At 40.5% G+C, this 24,073-nt stretch overlaps 1 protein-coding gene across 1 annotated transcript in view; it reads left to right on the forward strand.

Moving 5' to 3' along the window:
• LOC124040402 (syntaxin-binding protein 4-like) overlaps positions 1-24,073 on the forward strand; it is a 124,344-nt gene that overhangs the window by 91,162 nt on the left and 9,109 nt on the right. The window lies entirely within an intron of this gene.

A 24,073-nucleotide genomic window follows, 5' to 3' on the forward strand; every position in this document is an offset into this window, starting at 1 on the left:
AACCAGAGACTAATTGTTCCGTCTCTGTGTCCAGTGGAGTTGAATGAACCAGAGACTAATTGTTCCATCTCTGTGTCCAGTGGAGTTGAATGAACCAGAGACTAATTGTTCCGTAGTTACTCGTGTTTTCTCTGTAGTCATCGTCTAGTGGACGGACAGAATGATCTTTCATTCAACATGAAATGTAGTGTTGATGATGTTCGCAATGTTTGACTTCCTATAGATTTGTGTTTTGAATCAAATAATTGTTTTTCAGAATTGGACCAGTGTATCTAGAAATGTACAATAAGACCTTAGTCAATACAAAAAACATCATCATGCATGCACCTGATCAAGTCAGTCGCTGACCATACTGTAGCCCTGAATGTAGTGGGATGGGAGGAAGCCAAGTACATCAAAAGGGGAAAAAGCTTCCACATCGGGTCATAATAACTCCACGGGGAACGAAAACAGAAGCGAAGAAGATGATTGAGAGGAAGAGGGGTTAGATACTGATGTCGTCATTACTAACAAGATTCTTCAGGAATTACAATATACAGCATCTGGACCAGGAGCCATATGGGAGCAAACTGTTTCCGTTCAATTCAGTTCTAATCCAGCGTTGGTGTCAGGTTGTGAGCAGGGTGAGAAGTTTTTTATTTTTTAATTTTATTTTTATTTCACCTTTATTTAACCAGGTAGGCGAGTTGAGAACAAGTTCTCATTTACAACTGCGACCTGGCCAAGATAAAGCATACCCGTGTGAACAGACAACAACACAGAGTTACACATGGAGTAAACAATTAACAACTCAATAACACAGTAGAAAAAAATAGTCTATATACATTGCGTGCAAAAGGCATGAGGAGGTAGGCGAATAATTACAATTTTGCAGATTAACACTGGAGTGATAAATGATCAGATGGTCATGTACAGGTAGAGATACTGGTGTGCAAAAGAGCAGAAAAGTAAATAAATATAAACAGTATGATGATGAGGTAGGTAAATTGGGTGGGCTATTTACCAATAGACTATGTACAGCTGCAGCGATCGGTTAGCTACTCAGATAGCAGATGTTTGAAGTTGGTGAGGGAGATGAAAGTCTCCAACTTCAGCGATTTTTTTTTTCTTCTCCCCAATTCGTTCCAGTCACAGGCAACAGAGAACTGGAACGAAAGGCGGCCAAATGAGGTGTTGGCTTTAGGGATGATCAGTGAGATACACCAGCTGGAGCGCGTGCTACGGATGGGTGTTGCCATCGTGACCAGTGAACTGAGATAAGGTGGAGCTTTACCTAGCATGGACTTGTAGATGACCTGGAGCCAGTGGGTCTGGCGACGAATATGTAGCGAGGGCCAGCCGACTAGAGCATACAAGTCGCAGTGGTGGGTAGTATAAGGTGCTTTAGTGACAAAACGGATGGCACTGTGATAAACTGCATCCAGTTTGCGGAGAAGAGTGTTGGAAGCAGTTTTGTAGATGACATCGCCGAAGTCGAGGATCGGTAGGATAGTCAGTTTTACTAGGGTAAGTTTGGCGGCGTGAGTGAAGGAGGCTTTGTTGTGGAATAGAATGCCGACTCTAGATTTGATTTTAGATTGGAGATGTTTGATATGAGTCTGGAAGGAGAGTTTACAGTCTAGCCAGACACCTAGGTACTTATAGATGTCCACATATTCTAGGTCGGAACCATCCAGGGTGGTGATGCTGGTCAGGCGGGCGGGTGCAGGCAGCGAACGGTTGAAAAGCATGCATTTGGTTTTACTAGCGTTTAAGAGCAGTTGGAGGCCAAGGAAGGAGTGTTGTATGGCATTGAAGCTCGTTTGGAGGTAGAGCCATATATTAAGAGACTACGGTTTCAGAATGGACGCCATGTTAGCACCTTCATTCTTGAAATGTTGGCGACGTAACAATACGCGATCGCCTCCGATAGTTCCCTCTGAAATTACCTGACTCAAACAAGCAAAACAGAGCAGCGAATTGAAGACATTTTTACTGATTACCATTCGGAACCATGTGTATCCAAGTCGGTATTGTGATGTCAACAAATTGCACATCTGCTTTCACTGGACATCTTCATAGTTTTCAAAACCTTTCACAAATAAACAGCACAATGCGTAACCATAAATGATCACTGAGCAACGGCTATAGTGGAGAAAGTGGCGCTTTCAGAATGTTCAGACAGAAACCACATTGGCCCAACTCTCTGTATCGATGCCTCTGATGAGAAGTACTGACCTCCGAGGTCAACCTCCTGTCTCTAGGTTAACCTTGTCTGATCCAACAAAACTTTCTCCTGACCCCTGACCCCTCTTGACCTTTCTCAGTCAGAGGTGAAGCAGCCAATCAACCAGGTGATCTAACTCTCACCCATAGAGATAGATAGAGGACTCTAGTGCCCAAAATCCTGTTTTAGCATGGGCAGTGCCATTGTGAGGACATAACAATTTTGAAGTAGTCAACTGGTTGGGACTTCCTATGGGTTTAGGAAGGATCACATAATTCCATCCAGTTCATCAGGAGGGATCAGCCAATGAATTATACCCGTGAGAAAACAATTTACTGCAGGTGGCAGGTAATTGTCAATCTTGGCCTTATACCTGTTCAAACAACAAACTCCAGGTGGCAGTATGCACCCTTTCCGTTTGTTTACCAACTCATAGAAGTAGTAGTAGAAGAAAAATGGAGATTGGCCTCAATGGTGCTGCCCATGCTCTCATAGATGCCATGATGAGACAGATACAATGTTTCGTCCTCTAACTATCTCTATGCTCTCAGCTGAGGCGGATGTGTCATTGTGACTCTGGGGTTTGTCAACTCAGCCCTATGGGCCCTGGTCAAAAGTAGTGCACTAAATATAGAATAGGGTGCCATTTTGGGATGTAGGCTTTCTCTCTTTCTGTTTTCATTTTTGGTAATCATAGATGAATGTTAGATACAAAAAATAAAAATGTACTGTCCTTGATAATATGAGTCAGTGTTGGAGAACTAGAAAATGTACTGTCCTTGATAATATGAGTCAGTGTTGGAGAACTAGAAAATGTACTGTCCTTGATAATATGAGTCAGTGTTGGAGAACTAGAAAATGTACTGTCCTTGATAATATGAGTCAGTGTTGGAGAACTAGAAAATGTACTGTCCTTGATAATATGAGTCAGTGTTGGAGAACTAGAAAATGTACTGTCCTTGATAATATGAGTCAGTGTTGGAGAACTAGAAAATGTACTGTCCTTGATAATATGAGTCAGTGTTGGAGAACTAGAAAATGTACTGTCCTTGATAATATGAGTCAGTGTTGGAGAACTAGAAAATGTACTGTCCTTGATAATATGAGTCAGTGTTGGAGAACTAGAAAATGTACTGTCCTTGATAATATGAGTCAGTGTTGGAGAACTAGAAAATGTACTGTCCTTGATAATATGAGTCAGTGTTGGAGAACTAGAAAATGTACTGTCCTTGATAATATGAGTCAGTGTTGGAGAACTACTGTCCTTGATAATAAAGTGTTGGAGAACTAGAAAATGTACTGTCCTTGATAATATGAGTCAGTGTTGGAGAACTAGAAAATGTACTGTCCTTGATAATATGAGTCAGTGTTGGAGAACTAGAAAATGTACTGTCCTTGATAATATGAGTCAGTGTTGGAGAACAGTGATAATATGAGTCAGTGTTGGAGAACTAGAAAATGTACTGTCCTTGATAATATGAGTCAGTGTTGGAGAACTAGAAAATGTACTGTCCTTGATAATATGAGTCAGTGTTGGAGAACTAGAAAATGTACTGTCCTTGATAATATGAGTCAGTGTTGGAGAACTAGAAAATGTACTGTCCTTGATAATATGAGTCAGTGTTGGAGAACTAGAAAATGTACTGTCCTTGATAATATGAGTCAGTGTTGGAGAACTAGAAAATGTACTGTCCTTGATAATATGAGTCAGTGTTGGAGAACTAGAAAATGTACTGTCCTTGATAATATGAGTCAGTGTTGGAGAACTAGAAAATGTACTGTCCTTGATAATATGAGTCAGTGTTGGAGAACTAGAAAATGTACTGTCCTTGATAATATGAGTCAGTGTTGGAGAACTAGAAAATGTACTGTCCTTGATAATATGAGTCAGTGTTGGAGAACTAGAAAATGTACTGTCCTTGATAATATGAGTCAGTGTTGGAGAACTAGAAAATGTACTGTCCTTGATAATATGAGTCAGTGTTGGAGAACTAGAAAATGTACTGTCCTTGATAATATGAGTCAGTGTTGGAGAACTAGAAAATGTACTGTCCTTGATAATATGAGTCAGTGTTGGAGAACTAGAAAATGTACTGTCCTTGATAATATGAGTCAGTGTTGGAGAAAACTAGAAAATGAAAATGTACTGTCCTTGATAATATGAGTCAGTGTTGGAGAACTAGAAAATGTACTGTCCTTGATAATATGAGTCAGTGTTGGAGAACTAGAAAATGTACTGTCCTTGATAATATGAGTCAGTGTTGGAGAACTAGAAAATGTACTGTCCTTGATAAAAATGTTGGAGAACTAGAAAATGTACTGTCCTTGATAATATGAGTCAGTGTTGGAGAACTAGAAAATGTACTGTCCTTGATAATAAAGTGTTGGAGAACTAGAAAATGTAGTCCTTGATAATATGAGTCAGTGTTGGAGAACTACTGTCCTTGATAAAAAGTGTTGGAGAACTAGAAAATGTACTGTCCTTGATAATATGAGTCAGTGTTGGAGAACTAGAAAATGTATGGTAGGATTAGAGAACTACAAAATGTATGGTAGGATTAGAGGAGAACTAGAAAAGGTATGGTAGGATTAGAGAACTACAAAATGTATGGAACTAGAAAATGCAGGATTGATAATATGAGTCAGTGTTGGAGAACTAGAAAAGGTAGATAATAGAGTCAAAGAAAAACTGTCCTTGATAAATGAGTATGGTAGGATTATGAGTCAGTTGGAGAACTAGTCAGTGTTGGAAGAAAATGTACTGTCCTTGATAATATGAGTCAGTGTTGGAGAACTAGGTATATGAGTCAGTGTTGGAGAACTAGAAAATATATGATAATATGAGTCAGTGTTGGAGAACTACAAAATGTATGGTAGGTTGGAGAACTAGAAAATGTATGGTAGGATTAGAGGAGAACTAGAAAAGGTATGGTAGGATTAGAGGAGAACTAGAAAAGGTATGGTAGGATTAGAGAACTACAAAATGTATGGTAGGATTAGAGGAGAACTAGAAAAGGTATGGTAGGATTAGAGGATAACTAGAAAAGGTATGGTAGGATTAGAGGAGAACTAGAAAAGGTATGGTAGGATTAGAGAACTACAAAATGTATGGTAGGATTAGAGGAGAACTAGAAAAGGTATGGTAGGATTAGAGAACTACAAAATGTATGGTAGGATTACAGGAGAACTAGAAAAGGTATGGTAGGATTAGAGGAGAACTAGAAAAGGTATGGCAAGATTAGAGGAGAACTAGAAAAGGTATGGTAGGATTAGAGAACTAGAAAAGGTATGGTAGGATTAGAGGAGAACTAGAAAAGGTATGGTAGGATTAGAGGAGAACTAGGAAAGGTATGGTAGGATTAGAGAACTAGAAAAGGTATGGTAGGATTAGAGAACTAGAAAAGGTATGGTAGGATTAAAGGTATGTTAGGATTACACTTCTGCCATTCAAAAAAAAAAGAAGATCTGCTGCCATCTGAGGCTGGTAATAATATCAAGTGATTCTGTGAAACAAAAGAAGGTCCTGTGAGAAGAAAGTCCTTTGACTTCTAAGAGAACATTGGATCATTTGGAAAGTATATTGTGTTCATTGGTGTGTTATGTAAAGTTGTTTGTTAAAGAGGGATTAGATAAATAGGTCAATCCAATAGCAAACGACCCAAAGTATTAGTTAGAAAAATGTATTAAAGTGTCACTCCACAATGATAGTACAGTTGACAATACAAAATACCAATTGTAATAACCACACTGTGGACCACTCAGTTTAAGACACTAAAAGCGGCCATAGTCAAACATGGTACAGTATTTTAATTTGCTCATCTGTAATACATAATACTATGTATACATTATTGGTATCATTATTATACATTAGGTCATCTGTACACACATGTATACATAAACCAAAGAACGGTAGAAAACAGGACATTAAGGCACATATAAAGAAACGACTCCGTGTCCTATTTCTGTCCGTTCAGTTGACGAAAAGAATGAGCCCTGATGTGGTTGTGTTCCCCGTAGTACAGCAAGGCTCAAGATTTTCAATGGATCTAGCATTACAATAACAACAGATGTTTATCTCAGAGAGTGTTTGTTTGTGTATGTGTGTGTGTGTGCGTGCGTGTGCGCGCGTGTGTGTATGTTTGTGTATGTGTGTGTGTGTGTTTGTGTACGTGTGTGTGTATGTTTGTGTGCGTGTGTGTGTGTGCGTTTGTGTACATGTGTGTGTGTGTATGTCTGTGTGTGTTTTGTGTGCGTGTGTGTGTGTGTTTGTACTTTAGACATTCTCCTCTCCCCAGATCCCATCTTAGTCATTTTCACTGGGTTCAGTGTTGCTTGGTTGTGTACTGCTGAGGAAAACCATCTTACCTTACATTTCAACCAGGTGATCTTTCTGAGTGGACAAACACACACACGTTATGGGTCACTAATATTGGATTGACCTACTTACCTACCCCTTCTCAACACACACACACACACACGCACGCACGCACGCACGCACGCACGCACGCACACACACACACACAACCTAATCACACTCTTTTGTTTGCGCAAAGGTTGTAATTGAATGGAATTGACTTGGAATTTAAAGAGTCCTCATTCTGTCTATTCAGTTCTAGGAACCTTTCTTAGACTTTCTCAAACTTACATAATATAATAATAATAATATATACCATTTAGCAGACAGCTTTATCCAAAGCGACTTAGTCATGTTTGTATACATTTTGTACGTATGGGTGGCCTCAGGAGTCGAACCCACAATCCTGGCGTTGCAAGCTCTTCAATCTATGCTGCTCAAACTCAACTCTGGACCTCCAAACCAGTTCCACTGCATTTTTTTCATTAGAAAGAAACAATCAGGGACTGATTTAGACCTGGACACCAGGTGTGTGCAATTAATTATCAGGTAGAACAGAAAACCAGGAGGCTCCGGACCTCGTAGGGTCAGAGTTGAGTACCCCTGCTCTATACCCGCTAAAAAATACAGGACCACCACATCATACACTTTATACAAAGTCCTTGTTTATGTACAGTATTGTTTGTACTGTATATCGTATCCTCAGCAATAAATGTTTTCTACAGAACACGTCCTGTCTGCTATAAAGGGGTGGTTGGGGTTTCGGGTAATATCACCCACAGTTAGCCTGAGGTGTCATAAAACCTATGTAAACTGTTAATAATTGATGTATATTTACAGACAAATGTTTAGTTAGCTCTTGGAATTCTATATAACAGCACACAACTGTAAAGTGCAATACACTATGGGGGCTCAATGGCATTCCGCTATTAGCTACATAGGTTGACAAGTTGCCTAGTGCTTAAGAGCGTTGGGCCAGTAACTGAAAGGTCGCTGGTTTGAATCCCTGAGCCGATTAGGTGGAAAATCTGTCTGCCTGTAAGTCGCTCTGGATAAGTGCGTCTGCTATATGACAAACATGTAAATGTTGCTATTCCAAACACAGTGTGCAGGTAGACAGACATATCTTACCCCCTCTTTGTAACTAATCAGTAGGATTGCAAAATTCCTGGAACTTAAAAAAAAAAAAAATCCTAGTTTTCTCAAAATCCTGGTTGGAAGATTCCCGGAATCTGGGAAAAAGCATGAAATTCAGAATACTCCAACCAGGCATTCTGGAAAACCAGGGACGTTCCTGGAATTTTATAACCCTACTAATCAAACACTTAGTCAATCACATTGATTTAGCATTGTTACATGAAACATTTTATATTTATAATACTGTTATTCAACCATTTCCTTTGCTTTAAAAACTGTCAAAATAAAATAAAAACCTGTTTAAGTGAATTTGCTTTATTCTGATCATGACTGATTATATAAAATCACAAACAACCCTTTCTTATCATTCCACAGGCTAAAGCATTCAAACATATTTAACAATTTAATTTAACATTTTAATTTTTGAAGATTAGAATGTATTTTATAGAATACCTTTGGTATTAAAACATGTTTAACTGCAGAAATGATTTTAATGATGGTTGTAAATGTAAAGTGCCTTCAGAAAGTATTCATACCCCTTGACTTATTCCACATTTTGTTGTTACAGCCTGAATTCTTAATGTATTAAATATGTCCTTCTCACCCATCCATCTACACACAACACCCCCTAATGACAAAGTGAAATAATGTTTTTAGACATTTTTGCAAATTTATTGAAAATGAAATGCATATCTTGTTTACATAAGTATTTACAACCCTGAGTCGATACATGTTGCAATCACCTTTGGCAGTGATTACAGCTGTGAGTGTTTCTGGGTAAGTCTAAGAGCCTTGCCCCACCTGTTTTGAGCCCCACCTGTTTTTTGCATATTTTGGCATTAATTACGTGTCACATACTAATTTGCAAACAATGTAAACAAATGATTAAACAAAATAATCATTGAGTTAATAAAGCTGCATACGAACATGGACTCTTATTTTGCTTTCTTGAGTAAGGCAGCTCCAAAATGCAGGTGTTTCAGTCTAGCTCTGTGCTTTCTGTGGTGGTGGGGCAGCTAGTGGAAAATACATTGGTTAGGGGTTGGTAATGTTCTCTAGTTGCACCGTGATTGGCTCAGTGTTCTGTCACTCATGGGGACACCACATCATCGCAAAATCTACAGGGAGAGCTAGAAAATTCAAGTACCCTGGGTGCTGCCATAGAGTTACGTTAGAAGTGCCACAGATACAATTACGTCAAATCACATATCTACCGTAGCTTTGATTGGACTGATGATGTCAACATCATACTTTCAAAATCTGGCTAGCAAGCTAGCAGTCATCATGAATCAAGACGACAATCTACTGCTAAATCCTTTTCAATCCTTGTCATATGAAGAGAAACTATGCCGAAAAATATAAATAAAACGCATCTGTGCTCATCGGCCATTGGACATTAACAAGATAGCGCCGACAGAGATGGCAGCTTCGCTTCAAGTCCTTAGGAAACCAGAAAACCGTAAGTGTTATTACATACAGCCGGGAAAGCTATTGGATATCAGAGACCTCGACCTTCGAGCCCGATGTCCGGCATGCTATCGACTGTGCCGCAAAAGCATGCTCGTGCGGGAGGGTCGATTTCCACGCTTATAAACCCAGGGTCGTTACACTACTCCCTCCTTTCAAAGAGCGCTTCCTCGTGTTAGCTTGCGACTCTACGTCTTACAGGAATGCGCTCACCGGCCAAGCACACGCACTGTGTCGTGGATGCAAGGTCCGATCCCTTCTGACACCAATGTAATGAAACAGCAGGAGCAGGTCTCGAACCCTCGACCTTCGAGCCTGAGGTATGATCACTTCTGACACCAATGTAATGACCTGACTAGATCATAAAGGAACAATTTGGGAAAGCATAACTTTGCCATGCTCAAAGGCATATTCAATGTCTGCTTATTTATTGTTACCCATCTGCCAATTGGTGCCCTCCTTTGCAAGGCATTGGAAAACTCTCCCAGGTGTATGTGGTTGAATCACTGCTCGACTCAGGGACCTTACAGATAATTGTATGTGTGGCGTACAGAGATGAGTCATTGAAAAGTCATGTTAAACACTGTTATTGCACACAGAGTGAGTCCATGTAACTTATTATGTGACTTGTTTAGAAACTGTTTAATCCTGAACTTATTAAGGCGTTGCCAAAACAAATACTTCTTAACGAAAGACATTTCATCTTTCCATTTTTAATTAATTTGTTAAAATGTTAAATTATGGAGTATTGTTTCTAGGCCAGTGACAAACAATCTACATTTAATCCATTTTAAACTCTGTAACACAACAACATTTGGAAAGAGTAAAGGGTTGTGAATACGTTCTGAAGGCCCTGTAGAGACTGTATATTGTATATACTGTATATATGCAGTATGTTGAAAAAAACATATTGTGAAGTAGTACATAATAAACTTCAGTAAGTCCTTCCTCTAAATGGGTTCACTATTAGTCTACACATGTTGTTTACGAAGCATGTGACAAATACAATTTGATTTGATTTTACTATCTGTTATTAATGATATCATGTGATATATTTCAGGGTTAGGGTTCAATTTGGCATTGAAGACATTCCTTTGGACTGTCCTGTAGCATCCCAGACAATACACGTTGGTTCTTTCTGATGCTATTGCTGGTTGGTTAGTAGTGTAGTAGTCAATCAACTTTCTCCCTGTCTGTCAAATTTGATGTTGAATTAGCTTTGTTGACTAGTCATGTATAGGTGTATTGGATATCACCAGCCAATGAAGAAAGTCCACTGTGCTCTGCAGTGTTACCCCTTCTCCTGCGGTGGTTAGTAGTCATGATGAATGTTTGCATACCAGCCACAACCACTCCCTGTCTCCCTGTAGTCAAACATACTTACATACTGTATGTGTGTGTGTGTGTTTGGGTCACCCACATCAGTGTATTTACACACCAAATCCTAACCCCAGTCTGCATTCAGCAGAAAAGACAGGAGGCAGACAGAGTATGTCATTCTCTCTGACTGTGTCCCAAATTGCTCTCTATTCCCTACTTTGTGCACTACTTTTGATCAGGGCTCATAGGGCTCCGGTAAAGAGTAGTGGACTAATAAGGGAATAGGGTGCCATTTTGGATATAGCCAGAGAGAATGAAACATCATTCAAATCCATAGATACTCATTCACTAATCCTGTCTGTCACCCAGGAAATATGAATACAAATACTGTACACAGTACAGTTCAAGCATTACGGTCAGACAATTCCTGCTTTGTGTTGGTATTACTGGTATTACCACCCTGCTGCTAGCCCATCCCCAGTCTGTGTGTCCCAAATCACACCTTATTCACTATATATTGCCCTACATTTGACCAGACTAGTAGTAGTGAGTGCACTATATAGGCCATAGGGTGTCATTTGCGGCACGGTTTCTGTCTCTAAGCTGTGGTTGAGTTGGCACATGGCAGCTTTACGTATTTTGTCTCACAGAGCTGCGTCCTAACACAGACATCTTTACAATTAAGCACTTGAAGGTTAACTTTACACACTCCCATGTTAGATCCTGCTGCACCCGTTTAATACAGTCCATGGCACCTCTGTTAAAGTCCGAATTAAATACTCTTATAACAACTAAACACAAGGCTTTATGTTTTAGGCCCTCTGTCTCTCCTCTACTCCCCCCTCTGTTAGCTAAAATAGTGTAATTACCTTTTTCAACCTTTTTTCTTGGCAACACAACAAGAAAGTAGAGAGGGATTGTGTGTGTGTTGTGTGGACACGCAGCATGAGCAAGAGAGCCAAGGTTCTGGATCAGTAGCTTCAGCTCAACATCACACACCAACTGACACTCACAAGTGCCTGATTGGCCCACTCTATTAGCCAAACAATGATCTTGTTTTTCTCCATATTATCTCAATCTCCAATGAGCTACCCAGGAAAGGGTGAAGAATAGCCCACATTAATATGTAGCCATAGAAATAATTCATGAAATCAATGACTCGCTAACATCGGATAACATTCATATACAGCTCATCTCTGAAACTCACTTAGATAATTCCTTTGATATTACAGCAGTAGCAATACAAGGATATACTATCTACAGAAAATACAGGAATGCCTATGGGGGAGGTGTCTGTATATGTTCAGAGACGTGTATTCCTTTAAAGCTGAGAGAGGATCTATTGTCAAATGTTGTTGAAGTGTTGTGGTTGCAAATTCACCTGTATCATCAAAAGCCTCTTCTTCTGGGGTGCTGCTATAGGCCCCCAAGTGCTAACAGTCAGTATATGGATAATATGTGTGCAATGCTTGATAATGTGTGTGATGTTAACAGAGGTCTATTTTCTGGGTGACCTGACTGGTTAGCAACTATCTGTCCTCTCAAGAGGAAGCTTCTAACTCTGACTAATGCCTGTAACATGACCCAGGTTATCACTCAACCAACTAGAGTGGACACCAATAGTGTTGTATCTGTGACATCCACTTGTATTGATCATATCTTCACTAATGCTGCAGAGCTTTGCTCCAAAGCAATATCAGTTCCCATTGGCTGTAATGATCATAACATTGTGGCAATATTGTGTAAGATCACGCCGACAGATAGGGCAACTCAGCTTCTAGCTCCTAAGCAACTTTGCAGTATTTTGTAATTTTTTGTGTGTTATTTCTTACATTATTAGCCCAGGAATGTTTTTGCATTATTACATACAGCCGGAAATAACTTCCTGGATATCAGAGAGGTGGTAACTCACCAGCATTGCGACCAGGAATATGACTTTCCCAATTTGGATCCTTTGTTTGTACCCCCCGGGGCAATTGAACTGTTTCCAGAGGTGGATCCAAAACACAGCCGACGGAGAAGAGGTACTCACTTCTAGTCCAACTGAGGAGGCTTTCACACCACCCACCGCTTCAGAGTGGACTTCTAGTCCAACTCAGGAGGCTTTCACACCACCCACCGCTTCAGAGTGTATTACTCGATAATGTTCAGTCTCTGGATAATAAAGTAGACGAGCTCAGGGCGAAAATCTCCTTTCAGAGAAATGTCAGGGATTGTAACATACTATGTTTCACATAAACATGTCTCTCTTGGGATATACTGTCTTCGTCCATACAGCCAGCTGGGTTCTCAGTACATTGCGCAGACAGGAATAAAGAACTCGCCGGAAGACGGAGGTGTATGTTTCATGATTAACTACTCATAGTGTGATTGTAACAACATACAGAAACTCAAGTCCTTTTGTTCACCCGACCTAGAATACCTCACAATCGATATCCAACCGTATTACCTCCCAAGAGAATTCTCCTCAGTTAAAGTCACAGCCATGTATATTCCCTCACGGCGGCCCTCAAAGAACTACACTGGACTTTGTGCAAACTGGAAACCACATTTCCTGAGGCCGCATTTATAGTAGCTGAGGATTATAACAAAGCAAATTTGGGGAAAACGCTACCGAAGTTCTACCAACACATTGACTGTAGGACTCGCTCTGAGAGAACATTAGACCACTGCTACTCATCTTTTCGATAAATGCCTACAAGGCCCTCCCTCACCTTTCCTTCGGCAAATCTGATCATGGCTCCATTTTGTTCCTCCCTTCCTATAAGCAGAAACTCAAGTACCCTTACAACGGACTATTCAATGCTGATCTGACCAATCAGAATCTATGCTTCAAGATTGTTTTGATCACACGGACTGTGATATGTTCTGGGTAGCCTCTGAGAATAACATTGACGAATACACTGATACGGTGACTGAGTTAATCAGGAAGTTTATAGAGACAAAGTGGAGTCGCAATTCAATGGCTCAGACACGAGACGTATGTGGCAGGACCTACAGACAATCACAAAAAAAAAGAAAAGAAAGCTTCAAGTTCCTCGGCATACACATCACTGACGATCTGAAGTGGTCCACCCACACAAATAATGGGGTGAAGAAGGCACAACAGCGCCACTTCAACCTCAGGAGGCAGAAACAAATTTGGCTTGGCACCTAAAACCCTCACAAACCTTTACAGATGCACAATAGAGTGCATCCTATCAGGCTGTATCACCGCCTAGTACGGCAACTGCACCGCCCGCAACAGCAGGGCTCTCCAGAGGGTGGGTTGGTCTGCCCAATGCATCACCGGGGACAAACTATGTGCCCTCCAGGACACCTACAGCACCTGATGTCACAGGAAGGCCAAAAAAATAATCAAGGACAACAACCACCCGAGCCACTGCCTGTTCACCCCACTATCATCCAGAAGGTGAGGTCAGTACAGGTGCATCAAGGCCATCAGATTGTTAAATAGCCATCACTAGGTGGCTTTCAACCGGTTACGTAATACTGCACCTTTAGAGGCTGCTGCCCTATATCCAGTACATAGACTTAAAATCACTGGCCAGTTTAATAGTGGAACACTAGTCACTTTAATAATATTAACATATTTTTGCTTTACTCATCTATGTATATACTGTATTCTATTCTACTGTATTTCAGTCTACAATATGCCACTCTGACATTGCTCGTCCTAATATTTGTATATATTTCTTAATTCCATTCTTTTACTTTTAGACTTGTGTGTATTGTTGTGAATTGTTAGATATTACTGCACTGTTGGAGTTAGAAACACAAGCATTTTGCTACACCCACAATAACATCTGCTAAACATGTGTATGTGACCAATACAATTTGACTTAATAAGCCAAAGTACCAAGGGTTGGGCCTAAAGTATTTAATAAGAGATCATACAAAATGTTTCCTCATGACTCTTGTTGAAGATGTAAAAAAGACAAGTCTGATGTGTATGAGGAAGTGAATCCAGATGCAGCATTAGACGTATTTGTAAAATTATTAATACCAATTGTTGCCAAGCAGACACCTAATAAATTCACTTTGACTTGTTAGAACCCCATGGATTGATGATGAATTTAAAAAAATGTAAGGTTAAAAAAAATATCCAAAATACAGCTGATTGGTTGACATACTGTAAATTGAGAAGTGTGAGGGAAATATTATGTTTATGTATCGTGCTACTTTCTAATAACTAATTAGAGAGGTTCATGCAGGTGACTGACTGATCGTGTATGGAGGAATCCTCACTATCACTGTTCCTCACCTTGGCAGTACGCCCAGAATGTTGTTATGGGAACAACCGAGGTGTCTGTTTCAAGTCTCAACTTAGAGAGAGAGAGAGAGAGAGAGGGCCTCGTGAGGTATTGGTCAGTCACATGTGCAAGCCACCGGTAGTGATGAATTAATTATGATAAATCAATTTCCACCACAGAAGTGTTGTGACTAAACATAACTAAAAGAAGAAGAAATTAAACTGAGTGCCCAAAAAATTAAATTGCTGTGTGAAGTTGCTGGATATTTGCGGGAACTGGAATGCGCTGTCGTACATGTCAATCCAGAGTATCCCAAAAATGCTCAATGGGTGACATACCATAACCCCACTCCAACCATGGGGCACTCTGTTCACAATGATGACATTCACAATGATGACATCATCAAACCTCTCGCCCACACGGCGCCATACACATGGTCTGTGGTTGTGAGGCCGGTTGGACATACTGCCAAATTCTCAAACGGCGTTGGAGGCAGCTCATGGTAGAGAACGTTACATTATCTGTCACCTGCTCTGATGGACATTCCTGCGAGACATATGAGACATCTGTGGCATTGTGTTGTAATAAAACTCAACATTTTAGAGTGGCCTGTTATTGTCTCCAGGGTGCACCTGTGTAATGATCATAATGTTTAATCAGCTTGTTGATATGCCACATCGGTCAGGTGGATGGATTATCTTGGCAGAGGAGAAATGCTCAAAAACGTATGCAAACAAATTTGTGCACAAAATTTGAGAAATAAGCTTTTTATGCACATGGAACATTTCTGTGATCTTTTATTTCAGCTCATGAAACATGGGATCAACACTTTACATGTTGTGTTGATATTTTTGTTCAGTGTAATAATGAAAGAGAAACTACTGTTTTGAATTTGGCCAAGTCGGCGTGGGAGAGGTGGAAAAACTATTGTTATTTATCAATAAAGATAAGCCACCAAGTATAGACAACCTTGATGGGAAACTACTGAGAATAGTAGCAGATTGTATTGCCACCCCTATCTCTATCCAAAGACTAAAGGAGTGTATGTGTCCACAGGAGTGGAAGGAAGCTAAAGTTATTCCACTGCCTAAAAATAGTAAAGCACTCTTTGCTGGCTCTAACACCCGCCCAATTAGTTTGCTACATGTTCTTAGTAAACTGATTGAGAGAATTGTGTTTGACCAAATACAATGCTATTTTTAGGATAACAGAGAATGGCACTCAACTTGTACTGCACTAAAAGTAAGATGACAGATGATTGGTTAAAATAAATGGATAATAAGATGATAGTTGGAGCTGTATTGTTAAATTTCAATCCAGCCTTTTATGTGATTATAAATTGTTATTGAAAAAACTCATCAGCTGCCATTACATGGTGAGATTGTTATTTATATAATAGAACCCTGAGAGTGTTTTTCAATGGAAGCTTCTCTGACATCAGATATGTACAGTGTGGTGTTCCTCAGAGCAGTTGCCTCGGGCCGTTACTCTTCTCTATGTTTTACAAATTGTTTTCCACTGGTCCTACACAAAGCTAGAACAACTATGTATGCAGATGAGTCCACACTCTCCATGTCTTCACCCAAAGCCAGTGAGCTCACTGAAATTCTAAATAAGAAGTTACAGTCAGTGTCAGAATGGGTGAGTAGTAATACACTGTTGTATTTGGTTCCAAACCTTCTCTAAGATCTAAACCTCAACTGGAGTTGTGCATATTGAGTAAGTTGAGGAAGCTAAACTCCTAGGTAATACCACTGGATGGTCAATTATCATGGTCAAATCATATTTTACTAAGCAAGTCAGTTAAGAACAAATTCTTATTTTCAATGATGGCCTAGGAACAGTGGGTTAACTGCCTGTTCAGGGGCAGAATGACAGATTTGTACCTTGTCAGCTCGGGGATTTGAACTTGCAACCTTCCGGTTACTAGTCCAATGCTCTAACCACTAGGCTACCCTGCCGCCCCATATTGACAAAAGTGTTGTAAAGATGGGGACTGTACTAGTTGTTAGGTCTCTGGTCTTGTCTCATCTTGATTACTGTCCGTTAATTTGGTCAAGTGCAGCATGCAAAACCGAGCAGACCTTAACTGCACACACAGAACTTGCCAGTCGTTCCTGGTTGACGGTTGATGAGAAATGAACTGCATTCCTTCTAGTTTTTATGAGAAATATTACTGTGATGAACATTTGATTTGTCTACATAATCAAATAGCGTACAGCTCAGACACCCAGGGGTCTCTTCACAGTCCCCAAGTCCAGAACGAATTCACAGCAACACACCATATTATACAGAGCCATGATCGAATTGAACTCCCATCTCCAATTACTCAGGCAAACAGCAAAAATCCCTTCAGAAGTTGATAAAATAACATCCCATGGCACAATAGAGACTGTGAAATGACACAGACACACTATCACACTCTAACACACACACAATCTACACACACATTCTTTAGTTGTATTGTTTGTATATCGTTGTATTTTAAATGTATGTGACTGTCCTTGTCTATCAATCTATCAGTATTTGGTTACTTGATGTATTTTGTGTTTTTTGTGACCCCAGGAAGAATATCAGCTGCTTTGGCAAATAAACCAAATACCAAAACCCTCTCTTTTCTGTCTTTTGTTCTAAAATGTGTGTTTTTTTAAATACATTGGATAAAAATACAGACAGTGCTTCAGAATGGCATACCATACACTGTACTTGGATGAATAATGGAAGTAATGCTTGTTTAAAAGTTGATCAATTTATAATCCCATTTAGGAGAAAAGGAAATTCAAACATTTTTACACTTGCGCTACATTGATCCTTAGGAAACATACACTTAAAAAACAAATTATTTCACCAAATTGCAAAAAATGGATTCTCTGAACGTTATTTCACCAAGTTCCGCCATTTAGGCAAACCATTAACAGTATCACATATCCTATTATTGTATAATAAAGATGACCTTATTATTTTAAATTATGAAGCTTATCGTAGTTCCCCAGAAAGTGAACTGGTGCGTCCATAGCATTCTATATCTAGTCTCTGTTTGAAGCGTACATGAGGTGATGAAGTTAAACTTGTATGCAATTCACAACTAAATGTTTGCCATCAGATATCTTTTAATGATTTTCTGCTAGAAGTCAAAGAGCTTTGGATGAGTTATCTGCACAGCTGCCATGTTTTCCCTGTGCTTCCTACTAGGGGTTTTTCTCTCCTCTGTTCTTCTCCCCTCTGCTCTCTGTACACATGCTGCACTTACTTCAGAAAAGCATGCATCAACAATTTGTTCATTTTCACAATTTTTCTTGGTCACTTTCATTTGTAAATGTCCACACTCACCAAAAATCACATTCGGGAACTACTAGCTATGCTTGCATAACTTTGAGCTGGATCTGCCTGTCTTTGCAATTAGTTTTGTAAAGATGGAAGTAGATTTTCACACTTTTGAAGAAAATGGATCATCTTGAAACCTGTAACAGTGTCTGTGGTCTCTTGACACAGGGGCCACCCAAAGGGGTTAGGGGTATAGAGTTGGACGGTATATTCTCATTCCAAACAACATTCCATATGTGGGTACACCGGTGGCCATGTTGAATGTACCATTTGGAATGTTCGATCAATTGATGCTTCTGACATCCTCACTCAGAATTCAGTGCTGTGTTCTGTGTTCTACACCTGCAATGATGTCTGGATTGTGAGAAATCCAGTGGATCTATTAGTTCTCATTCTATGGTTACAGTCGACCTTTCACCAAATATCATCCTGTCCCTCTTACTGTGAACAAAAAGTGTTATTTTACAATAAGTATCGCAATCGCTGTACATGGCACAATAAACACAATGCACATATTCGTCAACGGCGATAGTTCACACCCCCGGAAACAGACAAAACTTGATATCGGTCAGAAAATTTGTTTGTGTCCCTCAATGTACAATGTGGATATTATTGGTACATTTCACAGACTGGGTTTCACTCTGTTAATGAAATGTTGACAGGCGGGGCCCGGGGATATATGAAATGTTGACAGGCGGGGCCCGGGGATATGAAATGTTGACAGGCGGGGCCCGGGGATATGAAATGTTGACAGGCGGGGCCCGGGGATATGAAATGTTGCGGGGCCCAGGGATAAGCAGTTTGGTCTCAGGTTTTAGTGAACACATCAGTCACAGAAAATAAAGTATCCAATGATCTTGAACTGATCTGAATTGATTTGAACTGATTGAACTTGGCTTGACATGCCAAATAATCAGTTTGGAACATTACACAGTGTATATTTCAGAAATACTTCCAAGGCTTTCTGGTTTTGTATCTGTTTCTAACGTGAGTCCCTCATGACCAGAGACTGACTCCTAGCCCTGGCCTCGGAGAGAGAAGTGAGAGGGGTCTTACCATGTGAACCACAGAGGGCTCAATGCCAGCTTTGTTCCTCATTTTGTCCTTTTCCCCACATCCTGGGGCAGTGGACTGAATTCAATCGAGTGTTTCTGATAAATAAAAAGCATTAAATAAAGCGTTTAAAGCTGCTTACAACAATCCCCGCAAGGACATCATATAGAGGGAGATTCAAATATAAAATAAAGGGGAGGGGGAGAGATAGGTGGACAGGGAAATGAGGGAGGGGAAATGATCAATGGAGTATCATTGTGCTAGGGTCAGACCAAGGAGTTAATTGTGGTGTGTGTAGATAGAATCAAAGTGTCTGTAAATTCATAATTCATTGAATGCTTAATTCAATATTACAGCTAATAACTCTTCTTTCTCCCCTTACCAATCCCCAGTCCCTCTGCCCCCTGCTCCAACTCCACTCCTTCTCCTCTTCCACCCTGGTGTCACTGTGGTCTCACGTGGCTCACCGTGCGCTGACTAACCCCGGCTAACCCTGGCTAACCCTCCACAGGTGGCATGTCACAGCATGGGCCTGAGTAATGTGCTGTTCCAGAAGAATATGAACAGCTGTCATACATAATAAGCTAGAATACACACACACACTTGGCATCACCGGATGAGAATGATGAAAATGTCAGCATCCCCTGCCCTCCTCGGTCACGCTATTTATTTAACCGTTATTTAACTAGGAAAATCAGTTAAGAAGAAATTCTTATTTCTGAAGACGGCCTGGGATTAAAAAATGTATATCAACTCAGCAAAAGGAGTGAAGTTGGAGCAGGGGGCGACAGCGAAGCCTAGTGGTTAGAGCGTTGGACTAGCAACCGGAAGGTTGCAAGTTCAAATCCCCGAGCTGACAAGGTACAAATCTGTCGTTCTGCCCCTGAACAGGCAGTTAACCCACTGTTCCTAGGCCGTCATTGAAAATAAGAATTTGTTCTTAACTGACTTGCCTAATTAAATAAAGCTAAATATCCCTTTTTCAGGACCCTGTCTTTCAACAATAATTTGTAAAAATCCAAATAACTTCACAGATCCTCATTGTAAAGATGTAAAGACTGTTTCCCATGCTTCAATGAACCATAAACAATTAATGAACATGTACCTGTGGAACGGTCGTTAAGACACTAACAGCTTAGAGATGGTAGGCAATTAAGGTCACAGTTATGAAAACTTTGAAACCTAAAGAGGCCTTTCTACTGACTTTGAAAAACACCAAAAGAAAGATGCCCAGGGTCACTGCTCATCTGTGTGAACGTGCCTTAGACATGCTGCAAGGAGGCATCAGGACTGCAGATGTGACCAGGGCAATAAATTGCAATGTCCGTACTGTGAGACACCTAAGGGAGACAGGACAGGATGGACAGCTGATTGTTCACGCACTGGCAGACCACGTGTAACAACACCTACACAAGATCGGTACATCCGAACATCACACCTGCGGGACAGGTACAGGATGGCAACAATAACTGCTCGAGTTACACCAGGAGTGCACAATCCCTCCATCAGTGCTCAGACTGTCCTCAACAGGCTGAGAGAGGCTGGACTGAGGGCTTGTAGGCCTGTTGTAAAGCAGGTCCTCACCAGACATCACCGGAAACAACGGAAACAATCGCCCATGGGCACAAACCCACCGTCGCTGGACCAGACAGGACTGGCAAAAAGTGCTCTTCACTGACAAGTCGCGGTTTTGTCTCACCAGGGGTAATGGTTGGACTCGTGTTTATCGTCGAAGGAATGAGCATTACACAGAGGCCTGTACTCTAAAGCGGGATCAATTTGGAGGCGGAGGGTCCGTCATGGTCTGGGGCGATGTGTCACAGCATCATCGGACTGAGTTGTTGTCATTGCAGGCAATCTCACCGCTGTGCGTTACTGGGAAGACATCCCTCCCTCATGTGGTACCCTTCCTGCAGGCTCATCCTAACATGACCCTCCAGCATGACAATGCCACCAGTCACACTGCTCGTTCTGTGCGTGATTTCCTGGAAGACAGGAATGTCAGTGTTCTGCTATGGCCAGCGAAGAGCCCGGATCTCAATCCCATTGAGCACATCTGGGAATTGCTGGATCGGAGGGTGAGCGCTAAGGCCATTCCCCACAGAAATGTCTGGGAACTTGCAGGTGCCTTGGTGGAAGAGTGGGGTAACATCTCACAGCAAGAAATAGCAAATCTAATCTGATGCAGTCCATGAGGAGGAGATGCACTGCAGTACTTAATGCAGCTGGTGGCCACACCAGGTACTGACTGTTATTTTTGATTTTGACCCCCCCTTTGTTCAGAGACACATTATTCCATTTCTGTTAGTCACATGTCTGTGCAACTTGTTCAGTTTATGTCTCAGTTGTTGAATCTTGTTATGTTCATACAAATATTTACACATGTTAAGTTTGCTGAAAATAAATGCATTTGACAGTGAGAGGACGCCTTTTTTTGCTGAGTTTAAATTGGACAAAACACATAACAACAAGAGAGACACCACAACACTACATAAAGAGAGACCTAAGACAACAACATAGCATGGCAGAAACACCTGACAACACAACATGGTAGCAACATAATATAACAACAACATGGTAGCAACACAACATGGCAGCAGCACAACATGGCAGCAGCACAAAACATGGGACAAACATTATTGGGCACAGACAACAACACAAAGGGCAAAAAAGAAGAGACAACAATACATCATGCGAAGCAGCCACAACTGTTCCCAGCCTGCAAGACACGTTTCAGTCAGCATGCTACTTGTACAAAAGTTTGACTGTCCTCGTGTGGACTGAACAATGGCTTCCTATTCAAAATCCTATTTTCCCTAACCCTAAACCTAACCCTAAACCTAACCCCTAAGCCTAGAATAGCCTTTTTCTTTGTGGGGACCGCCAAAATGTCCCTACTTGTCAGAATTGTCCTTGTTTTACCTGGAGGATTCTGGTCCCCACAAGGATTGTAAAACCAAAAACACACACACCTATTTGTGACATTTTTCCAAAAGCTGGGAATATTACGGATGTCACTACTTCAGAGGAGAGGCATTTGAACGTATTTATATACACTACCAGTCAAAAGTTTGGAGAGACCTACTCATTCAACGCTTTTTCTTTATTTTTTACTATTTTCTACATTGTAGAATAATAGTGAAGACATCAAAACTATGAAATAACACATATGGAATCATGTAGTAACCAAAAAAGTGTTAAACAAATCTAAATCTATTTTATATGACAGGCATACTCTTGGCAACCCTTTGCCTTGATGAGAGGCACAACAAGGCACACTCTTGGCATCCTCTCAACCAGCTTCCTGAGGCAGTCACCTGGAATGCCTTTCAATTACCAGGTGTGCCTTGTTAAAAGTTAATTTGTGGATTTTCTTTCCTTCTTAATGCGTTTGAGCCAATCAGTTGTGTTGTGACAAGGTAGGGGGGGTATTCAGAAGATAGCCTTATTTGGTAAAAGACAGAGTCCATATTATGACAAGAACAGCAATAGAGCAATGGACATTAGACTGGTGGAAATCTGTCCTTTGGTCTGCTGAGTCCAAATTTGAGATTTATGGTTCCAACCACCGTGTCTTTGTGAGATGCAGAGTAGGTGAACGGATGACCTCTGCATGTGTGGTTCCCACCATGAAGCATGGAGGAGGAAGTATGATGGTGTGGGGGTGCTTAGCTGGTGACACTGTCTGTGATTTATTTACAATTCAAAGCACACTTAACCAGAATGGCTACCAAATCATTCTATAGTGATATGCCATCTCATCTGGTTTGCATTTAGTGGGACTATCATTTGTTTTTCAACAGAATAATGACCCAAAACACACCTCCAGGCTGTGTAAGGGCTATTTGACCAAGGAGAGTGATGGAGTGCTGCATCTGATGACCTGATGATCCCAACCTCAACCCAATTGAGATGGTTTTGGATGAGTTGGACCGCAGAGTGAAGGAAAAGCAGCCAACAAGTGCTCAGCATATGTGGGAACGTCTTCAAGAAGTGAAGCTCGTTGAGGGAATGCCAAGAGAGTGCAAAGCTGTCATCAAGGCAAAGGGTGGCTACTTTGAAAAATCTCAAATATAAAATAAATAAAATAATAAAATAAATAAATAAATAAAATAAAATAAGTTTTGATTTGTTTAACTCTTTTTTGGTTACTAGATGATTCCATATGTATTATTTTGTAATTTTGATGTCTTCACTATTATTCTACAATGTAGAAATAGTACAAATAAATAAAAACCCTGTAATGAGTAGGTGTGTCAAAAATGTTGACTCGTACTGTATGTTTACATTGGATAAACAAAAGTGAAATAAACAGTAAAAAGTGAACAGTAAATATTACACTCACACAAGTTTCAGAAGAAAAATACATTTCAAATGTCATCTGTCTATATACAGTGTTGTAACGATGTGCAAATAGTTAAAGGGGAAGAAAAGGAAAAATAAATAAATCTAAATATGAGTTGTATTCACAGCGAAGCTTGTTCTTCACTAGTTGCCCTTTTTTTGTGGCAACAAGTCACAAATCTTGCTGATGTGATTGCCCACTGTGGTATTTCACCCAATATATATATGGGAGTTCATCAAAATTGGATTTGTTTTTCTAATTCTTTGTGGGTCTGTGTAATCTGAGGGGAAATATGTGTCTCTTATATGGTCATACGTTTGGCAGGAGGTTAGGAAGTGCAGCTCAGTTTCCACCTCATTATGTGGGCAGTGTGCACATATCCTGTCTTCTCTTGAGAGCTAGGTCTGCCTATGGCAGCCTTTCTCAATAGCAGGGTATGCTCACTGAGTCTGTACATAGTCAAAGCTTCCTTAAGTTTGGGTCAGTCACAGTGGTCACGTATTCTGCCACTGTGTACTCTCTGTTTAGGGCCAAATAGCATTCTAGTTTGCTCTGTTTTTTTTGTTAATTCTTTTCAATGTGTCAAGTAATGATCTTTTAGTTTTCTCATGATT

Source organism: Oncorhynchus gorbuscha, linkage group LG07, assembly GCF_021184085.1.
Source record: "Oncorhynchus gorbuscha isolate QuinsamMale2020 ecotype Even-year linkage group LG07, OgorEven_v1.0, whole genome shotgun sequence".
In the NCBI taxonomy this organism is placed as follows: Eukaryota; Metazoa; Chordata; class Actinopteri; order Salmoniformes; family Salmonidae; genus Oncorhynchus; species Oncorhynchus gorbuscha.